Here is a 10,368-nt window from a genome sequence, read left to right on the forward strand (position 1 = left end):
ATCCCCTCCATCATCGCGGTCTGGAAGAGGACTTGTGGAGCCTCTGGATGGCCGATATCGTCAAAACTGGCTGCCGGGACTCGCCAGCAGCTTGCTCCCCAGGCGATAGGCGTCGTGCAGGTTGACGGTGACAATGAAATCCTCCTCGTGTTGCTGCTGCGCGTCTCCTCGAGTAACTGCATCAATGACGGCCCGCGTCTGAGGGATGGAATCGTAGCCTTCGCCGTTGATGGTGTTGACTTGGTACACGAAATCCACTAGCATTTGCTTCCGGCAGAGGGCCGCCGCTGCCTCGTTGATCTGTGTCGATGATTTGTAGAACTCGCCAAGGAAGCTCGCGATGGCTCTTACCAGCCAGGTCGTGCTGCGCCGCACCCTCTTCCGCCACGCCGGATGCTCAATCGCCATCTCTTGTGCTCTGCCCTAAGGTTTGAAATAGGTGCAACACTTTTCTATTTTATAGAACGCACTACCTTTTGTTATGAATTTATCCATGTTGCTATTCCTTTTATATTTATAAGCCTTTTTTGGGCATGTGACAGTGGTACAAAAGTACAGTGACCATTTTGAATTCAAACACATAGGCAAATTAAGATTTAGAGCTTGCACAACTGCTTTATTGTTTGCGTGCTTCATAAACATGTTGAGCAACATTAATAAAAAACACACCACCATCAACAAGTTGTAGCAATTGTGCCAAAGCTCTAAATCTATGCATTTGAGTTTTAGATGGTCTCTGGTATAATACATATTTAATGGGATAATACACAACACCAAAAATGGCTTTTTTTTTTTTCCAAATTAAAGGCTGGTATGTGAGGACATGTATTCTAAGTTTCATAATTTTCTCATAAGTTAAACTTTATATCACCTTACACTTTAGCCAATATTATAAGATACCTTTTGTCCTTTTTTCCTTAGTCCCTTGCCCTTTTGAGAAATACTTAATTAGTCACCAGTCAAAAGAGAGAGAAATTAATCATGTAATGGCACTAAAGAAGAAAATAAATAATTATATAGAAAGTCATTAGTACTTGTATTTAGCTCCTAAGCATTTTATATCAATCCCTATCTCCATCCCCAAGTTCTACCAATATTCCACTTTCACCTCCACTTCTTTCTTTTGTAAAGTTGAACTAGAGTTTCCTATATATAAAATTCTAGATTTTGCTACTAGAGAGGGATTGGCTTTAGTGCTTCAAAAGCAATGCCACATGTTTTTGCAAGATTTAGCTCTTAATATGGCACAACTACTTGAAAGTATAGAATATTATTGTCGCAAATGTGACTTTGGGTATCGAAAGATATTTGTTGGTCAGTCCTTACAGACACTCTTTCCTTATTGCCATGAGGGTAGAAGGTTGGTACAGTTGATTCCCTTTATCATTCTCACTTGAGCTAGTTGAGAAACTAGTCAATGACCTTATACTTAAATTAGATAAACATAAGGTAAGAACCCTATGTGTTTTTTGTTGAGCATACTCGGCCTAGTTTGAGAAATTCGTGTCATTGTCTTGCACTTGCTAGTATCAAGAAACCCACGTATTGAGACTAATCCCCAATATCGTTGAATGATAGCTTATCGTGACTGCCAAACACCCTCGTTATCATGCCCTTTGTGTTGGTCTCATTTTAGTTTTAAATGCTATTTATGGAAAGTGTTTGGATTTGTTCATTTGGCATATCTATAGAATGTAGAGATTGGCATGAACACAATGGTGTTCGTCCCGTGTCCAAATTCGTAATCTAGGGACATTCCATATTTAATAAGTTTCGAACTTGTCTCAGAGACTAACTCCTAGTACTAAGGGAGGCTTGTGAAAGCCCAAAGTATGTGTTCCTCAAGGGGGGGGGGGGGGGGAAGGGGGGATGTGGGGGGTTCCAAGTATATAGTAAGGATAATGGTTGGAATGCATGTGCGACTAGATATTAGTTTGGCTCATGCTGGGCTGTGTCGCTCCTTGTTCTGCGTTCAGCTTGGGTCTAAGCACAAGCTCCATGCTGCTCTAGTTGCTGGGGTACCCTTCTCGCGTTAGGCCACCGGTATGCCAAAATAGTGTCAGAATTCTATGCCAAAATTGTGCCAGACTTCGTCTAACACCATTTTGCATGCAAGTGTTGGATATAGGGAGCTGGTGCTCATGGGATTGTACCAAACCCTCGTTTCGTAGAGCAACGGGCTTGGAGTTTGGCTCCAAATTTAGGTGTGCTACATTTGGTATCAGAGGAAATGTCACAACGATTCCTATCCAACTTTTGTCAGATTTCCTGACTCAAGTTGCATACGCAGAGACTTTTTTAGTAGATCCAAAGCAACCTATGTAAAATTAGTTGGATTGCACCATTCGGTAAGAATGTTGTATGAATGTTCAATTATTGATAGAGGCATGCATGCAGCTAGCGGAATGGTGAAACGGAACTGTGCTGATGATGTTGAAACCTCTAGACAGGCGAATTGAGAGGAGGAAACTCCTGCTAGAGATGCTTTGGAAGAGGCAAAGGCTGAGTTAGAAGAGGAAGAGCCAGATGCTGCGGCACTGCAGCGTACGGCTCAAGAAGTCGAGATCAAGAATTTGCAAAGGGAGATTCACAAATTGAAGAAGGAGAACAAGAAGAGGAAGAAAGAAGCTGAGGCAGCTAGACTAGCTAAGCCTAAGCAGCCGGACTCTTCTTCAAGTTTTGAGGATGATGAAGTTCTACAATCGCCCCCGGTTGCATGAGTTTCAAAGTTCAAGCCTCTAAAACCATCCAATTTTAGCATGCGGGACTATCAGACTAGGTCTACGATATGGAAAATTATTTCATAGCGGTAGACGTAGATGATCATACGAAAGTTGCGTGTGTGCAATTTTTTCTCACCGATCATGCCAAAACTTGGTGGTGCCAGGTATGTGCTGAAAAAGGGCAGACCAAGATGCGGTCTTATATCCATAAGGAATACTTGCCGGATGATCTTGGTCTGAGACTTCACGCAGAGCTGCGGCGGTTAAAGTAGTGAGGGGATCTCATGCATTACGTTAATGCATTTTCTCAGAAGCACATTATGGTTGCAAATATGAGTGATGAAGATGCTCAGAGTTATTTCCTAAAGGGTTTAAGTTCACTTTCTCACAATGAGATTTTGAAATTTAAGCCAAAGATGTACCTAGAGTGTAAGGAGGTAGCACAACAAGTTGCCTTTAGCCATTCACTCATAGAACAATATCAGCAGCCGTATGCTAGTACCTCGGACAAAAATAAGAATTCTGGGAATAAACAAAGTGATCGAAAACAGAGGGTGGAAGGTAGGTTTTGCCCCGGGGGCTCATAAGCAACGGTTAACAAAGGTGGTGGTGGTGGTTCGAGACCACCAGTAGCTTCTTCTAGTCCTAGACCCTCTATTCCTCCTTTTGGTGGGTACAAACAGTAGCAACCTGCAAAACTTGCTCCTAGCGGAACGGATAGTGTGGGTTATTGCTTCCATTGTGGAGAGTCAGGACATAGATCCTCGGAATGTCCCAACAAGCATAAGAAAATGTCTCGTGTTAATGTCATGAGGGAAGACAATGGTGGTGAAGCTGAAGGGTTGACGAGTTGGTCAATGCAGACTATGAGGAAAAGGAGGTGAGTTACTTTCGTTGCTTTCCTCAAGCTTTTCTGGCAGTCAATGCAAACACTAATCTATTGATGTACCTGGTAGGCTTTGTCTACAGACACCAAATCCAAGTGATAATTGATAGGAGAGCTACGCATAGTGTGATATCCAAAAACTTAGTTAAGTTGTTAGGATTGAATGCTGAGCAAATGTCGCCTGTGCACTTCTAGTTTGCAAAAGGTGGGCAAGTAACCAGAAAGTTTGTGAGTGATGTTCCAATAAAAATATCCAAGTGGAAAGAAAGAGTGGACATGGTAGTGTTGAACATACCAGATTTTTAGATGATGTTTGGTATGGATTTCTTCAACAAATATATAAAAGGGATTTATGGTGCTGGACAAAGTTGCATCACATTGAAGTTAGAAGGATGTCCTAATGTGTCCTTCCAGTTGCAAAAGTGCTCCTCAAAGGATTGGGATGCTAAGTTCCTGATTGCGAGAGCCGCTCAAAAAGCAGCTAAGAAGGGATGTTGGACCTTTTGGGTTCAAGTGATGAAAGTTGAGTGTGTGGGTGACTCAATTCGGATCAGTGACGGGGTTGATCCTATACCAAAGAAGATATTAGAGTTGTTGGAGCGGAATCAGGATATCTTCCCGAAGGATTTGTTGCCAAGGCTACCTCCTAGCTGTGAGGTTGATCATCGGATTGAGGTTATTCTGTGTTCTAAACCACCTACAAAAGCTCCATATTGATTGAGCATCAAGGAGATGGCTGAACTCAAAAAGCAACTCACAGAGCTTCTTGACAAAGGTTATATCCGACCAAGCAAGTCACCTTATGAAGTGCCGGTCCTTTTTGTTATGAAAAAGGATGGAACCATGAGGATGTGTATTGACTATCGGGCACTCAACAAGATCACAGTTAAAAACAGTTATCCTTTGCCTCACATTGATGACTTATTTGACTAACTCTTAAAGGCTAAGTATTTTATGCGACTTGATTTGTGGTCCGGGTATCATCAGGTATGGGTGGCGGATCAGGATGTGGAGAAGATAGCCTTTAAAACTCGGTACGGATCTTATGAGTTCTTTGTCATGTCGTTTGGGTTATGAAATGCTCTGACAACGTTCAACACTATAATGGATAGAATATTCAGAGATTATTTGGACACATTTGTTGTCCTATATATCAATGATGTTCTACTCTTCAGTGAAAAGTTGGAGGATCATTTGAAACACTTGGAGTGGTGTTTCAGAAGTTGCGCAAACACAAACTGTATACTAAGGAAACTAAATGCGCTTTTGGACAATTGCGTGTAAACTTTCTCAGACATATAGTTGGTGGTGGCGTAATTGAGGTAGATCCAAAGAAGGTGGAAGCGGTGAAGTCCTAGGAAGTCCCGACAATTGTATTAGATGTTCGTTCCTTTCTCGGTTTGGTGGGATACTATTGCAAGTTTGTCTGCAATTTTGCAAGAATTGCTTGTCCGTTGACTGAATTAACGAAGAATAGTATACTGTTTCATTGGACACCAGCTTGTCAGCGTACTTTTGTACGATTGAAGGAAATCTTGACTACGGTTCCTATTCTTAGGATTCCAGATCTTGATAAATCCTTTGAAGTGCATTGTGATGCATCTGGCTATGCTATTGGTGCCATGTTATAGCAAGATTGTGACAAAGCAGTTTGTGTTACGCTAAAGCGACATGGTTGTCCCATTGCATTCTATTCCAAGAAATTAGATGACACTCAACAAAGATAGCCAACCCATGAGAAAGAGGTGTTTGCTATAGTGTTGGCTCTGGAACACTAGAGACACTACTTGGGTAGACATACCAAGGTTTATACAGATAATAACATATTGAGCTACTTTGCTACATAGCCTAAGCTTATGCCGAAGCAGGCCCATTGGCAAGAGAAGCTCGCTAGATATGATATTGAAATCATATATAAACCTGGTAAAGACAATATTGTTTCGGATGCATTGAGTCGTTAGGTTCAATTCCGGGCAATATCGACATTTAGTTCGGACTGGTTGGAGGATGTTTGGGCTTTGTATGGAAGTGATACATTGGCAAAGGGAATCTTACAGCATGTGGAGGTGTTGAAGCAGAACCCTGTAGCGAAGCAGCAAAAGTTGCTAACCACACCAATGCGAAGCTTCACTTCTCAGTTCGGGATGGGCTTATATTCTATAAGCAAGAAAGATTGTATCTTCCCTCTAAGGATCTACAGCAGTTGTTTCTGTGGGAACATCATGATGTTCCGGTAGCAGGACAAGGTGGAAAGCGAAAGACTTTGTCTTCATTGAAAAAGGGATTTTTCTAGTCTGGTATGGAAGGTGATGTAGTAGACTATGTCCATTCCTACCCTATATGCCAGCAATGTAAGCGTAGAACTGAGAAGCAAGCTGAAAAGTTGCAGTGCATTCCAGCATCGGCAAGGCCATTTCAGAGTGTGACACTTGATTTCGTCACTTGCTTGCCAAAATCTAATGGTTATGATACTTTGATGGTGGTTGTGGATCGGTTGTCAAAGATTGCATACTTCATTCCAACTGTGGGAATAGTGAATGCGAAGCAAGTAGCAAAGCTCTTTTTTCATGAAGTAGTGCGGGTTTGTGGTCTTCCAGAAGAGATGATCTCGGATAGAGATTCGAGATTTACGGGGAAGTTTTGGGGCACACTGTTCTAGTTGTTTGGTACTAAGTTGAAGTTTAGTACAGCTTATCATCTTTAAACTGATGGGTAGACCGAACGCGTGAATGCTCAAGTAGAGGATTATGTATGGTACTATGTCGCAGCGGACCAATGCGATTGGGTTGAGCATTTAGATACAGCAGAAATTTGTTATAACAACACATTTCACAACGCTATTGGCTGTTCTCCATGGGAGATGCTGCAAGGAAATGTTTGTGGGGTGCCTCAATAGATTGTTGTACCGAAACCAATGTCCGAAGTGTTGGTCCTGGCTGTTGAGACTTATATGGAGCAGCTACACCAAGGTTGGTCTAGAGCTACTGAGGCGATGGGCAAAGCTTAGGATAGGTATCTATAGGATAAGGATCAGTATCGTTGGGATGTATCCTATCAAGTGGGAGATCAAGTGTGGTTATCTTTTTGGAACTTAAATATTAAGGGCTCCTTGTCCCGAAAGCTATTACCCAAATATGTTGGACCCTATCGGGTATTGAAGGAAGTTAGAGATATACCCTATAAGTTGGATCTTCCAAATGAGTTGTCCCATGTACATGATGTGTTTCATATCAATTTATTAGCACCATATCATGTTGATGCAGATCACTCTATGGACGTTCATCCCCCTCCGGAAGTTGTGCATGGTGACCTTGAGTATGAGGTCGAGGTGATTCTCTTGTCCTACAAAGCTTGTGGTGGTCATTCCAAGGAATATCTAGTTAAGTGGAAAGGTTACCTGACTTGTGAATCAACTTGGGAACCTTGTAAGAATCTTGCACATGCTCGTGAGCTTGTCATGCAATATCACAATAGTAATAAAGACTAGCTTTTGTAAATGTTGTAATAAATCTTGCAAATAAATAAAGTAATATATTTCTATAAATCTCAATTTCATCTCTCTTGTTCGTTAGTACTTGGGTCAGTTTTGGCAGGCTGACTTCGGCACTTCGGTGCATGGGTCCAATCCATAACCATGGGGATAACTATTATAGACTGATCACAAGTCCCCGCCTCTCTCTCGATGACTCATTTTAAAAAAGGGGCGTGGTCGTGTCTGCAGCTCAATGCCTTTTGAAGGCTCTTGGGTGAAGGCTTTCAGAGGCACTTCCAGGAAAATCTCCCCCTTAATCAACTTAATTTTCCAGTTCATTATAGTTGTTTAAATTTTCTTGACGGGGTTGATTTCTTGCTCAAGGGAAGTTGGGCCTTTGGCCTTCTCCATATGTCTCTACGGGTAGGGATGTATCATTCCTTTGTAAGCCGAGTGGTACTCGAAGTAGCAAGGGTGGCTAACTTCGTTAGTCATTTCCTTGTCAGCGACGGCCGGAGGGTGTCTGAGTCTTAACGTCTTTGGACGTAAAGGAGAGGTTGTTCCATAACTCATTTAAGTCGGTGCGTTTCCCATATAGTGTGCTTTCCATTAACTTTTGGAGTTATTTCCTTGACGGTTTGCTAGACTCGGGTATGCATCAACGAGGATGTCAATCTTCCCCAAGAGGGGGAGAGTGTCGCAAATGTGACTTTGGGTATTGAAAGATATTTGTCGGCCAGTCTTTACAAACACTTTTTCCTTACTACCATGATGGCAGAAGGTCGGTACAGTTAGTTCCCTTTATCATTCCCACTTGAGCTAGTCAAGAAACTAGTCAATGACCTTGTACTTAAATTGGATAAACATAAGGTAGGAACCTTATATGTTTCTTATTGAGCATACTTGGCCTAGTTTGAGAAACTCCTGTCATTATCTTGCACTTGCTAGTATCAAGAACCCCCACATATTGAGACTAATCCCTCAATATCGCTGAATGATAGCTTACCGTGTCTGCCAAAAACCCTCATTATCATGCCTTTTGTGTTGGTCTCCAAATGCTATTTATGGAAAGTATCTGGGTTTACTCATTTGGCATATTTATAGAATATAGAGATTGGCATAAACACAATGGTGTTCGTCCTATGTCCAAATTTGCAATCTAGAAACATTCTATATTTAGTAAGTTTTGAACTTGTCCCAAAGACTAAGGGAGGCTTGGGGTGAAAGCCCAAAGTCTGTGTTTCTCAGGGGCCGGGGGGGGGAGGGGGCCGGAGGGTTGTGAGAGGTTCCAAATGTATAGTAGGGATAGTGGTTGGAATGCATATGCGACCATTTGAGACATTAGTTTGGCTTCCACTGGGTTGTGTCACTCCTTGTTCTGTGTCGAGCTTGGGTATAAGCCCAAGCTCCACGCTGCTCTAGTTGTTGGGGTACCCTCCTCCTCGCGTTAGGCCACTGGTATGCCAAAATTGTGCTAGACTCCGTCTAACACCATTTTGCATGCAGGTGCTAGATATAGAGAGCTAGTGCTTGTGGGATTGTATCGGACCCTTGTTTTGTAGTGTAACGAGCTTGGAGTTCGGCTCCAAATTCATGTGCACTACAACTATTATATTCAGTGTCTAATATGCTACTTTATTTTGGATAAAACAAAGAGCTCTATAAGAAACTCATCTACAACTCTGAACCATGTTTAGATGACTGTCTTTAAGGATTTGATTGCAAACACCTTACTTAATTTAGGCTGCCAAAAGACTCAATTAAATAAGGTTAGCTTGTAGGACTTATTACAAGGAGTATAGCCTACTATTAGCTTGTGGAGATACATTCATTATATGTTACAATAATATCTTTTTCTTATATTATATTGTTTAGGGTAAAATCTTGGATGTGTGGATCTCAAAAGGGGAAGTTGCAATTAAAAATTAACTCCATCCTTAAATTGAAATAAACTTGTCTATATGAGTTCATCCACAAAAGTTTATTTCTAAACCAAGTTGTGAATAAGTAGGAGCACCCCTTCATCTTCAAGATGTGTACAATAGGCCCTACTTCTAGTGTTTGGGTCCAATGACCTTGCAAATGCATGGGTACATTTTAACCATATGGAGCGTATATTAAGTTGGACAACCATAGGAGCTTATGTGCATGATCTAAGGTAATTTTTATTCTCATTATATTGAAATAGTTGTAATATTTATTTTTTCACAGACTACATTGTAACTTGACAATTGCGATAGTAAAGTTTAAAGTACAAGACTAGGCAATCCAAGAAATATTTTGGAAGTCCCTCTCTAATATTATACTAAAGTGGATTGCTAAGCTTGCAAATTTTTGTGGTTTAATGGTAGATAGGGCTCGTGCAACTGAAATAATGTCTAAACAAGTTTTGGGAATGGTTAACCATTGGAAAGTCATGAAAGGACTTATGAGTTTCATTAGGCTCAAAGTGAGTGGTTGGGGTGGTGGGAAGTTAGGATATTCTAGTGGGGACATCACTCTCTTTAGGTTGGTTTCTATTTTTTCTCCTTATTTTATTGCTTTTTTATATAGCCTTTTCCATTAGGATAAAACCACTTGAGGACCTCGCATATAGCCCAATTGTGAACCTCTCGGAAAGTAAGCATTAGAGTTGGCATTCCTTTGAGGCAAGAAAAGGGAAGATGAATCTATATGAAGCCTATCTATCAAATTTGCTACACACTATAGAGCAGTCTTCAAAATCATTAGCATTCAAGGAAGGAAGATACATGAGAACACCTTTTATTGAGATATTATATGATAGGTTGAAGAAAAAATTAACTCCAATTGCCCAAACAATAGCAATTAGTTGAGGAAGTGGTCCACAACACATACTCCCCGGGCTTTTATTGTGATATGAAATTGTTTGCTCAAAGTGTCACTTTTCCTTTGTTGGTAAAGTTTTTAGCACGGACCTTGGAGCAAAAAGCTCTCATAGGCTTAATATTGATATCATTCTACTCCAAGATACCACCCTCAGACCAAACCACCTTAAATGGATAATGAAAAGAGTGTTGTAAGCAATTAAATTATCCATTCTACTTTAATCACTTAACCCCACATTTGACCACTTGGAAGAGTCTCACTCACAACCTCTATAAGTCTTATTCCTGACTTGGGGATATACTAGCCACTATGAATGGCATTTATGACACTCAGCCTTTGCACTTGGTTCAAGTGCTCCACGTGTCTAATCCCATTATAGACACCCAAAGTTACTATTGACATATCAACTCATTACACTAAGGCTATGTCCATTCACCTTT

Source organism: Selaginella moellendorffii, unplaced genomic scaffold, assembly GCF_000143415.4.
Source record: "Selaginella moellendorffii unplaced genomic scaffold, v1.0 SELMOscaffold_71, whole genome shotgun sequence".
Classification (NCBI taxonomy): domain Eukaryota; kingdom Viridiplantae; phylum Streptophyta; class Lycopodiopsida; order Selaginellales; family Selaginellaceae; genus Selaginella; species Selaginella moellendorffii.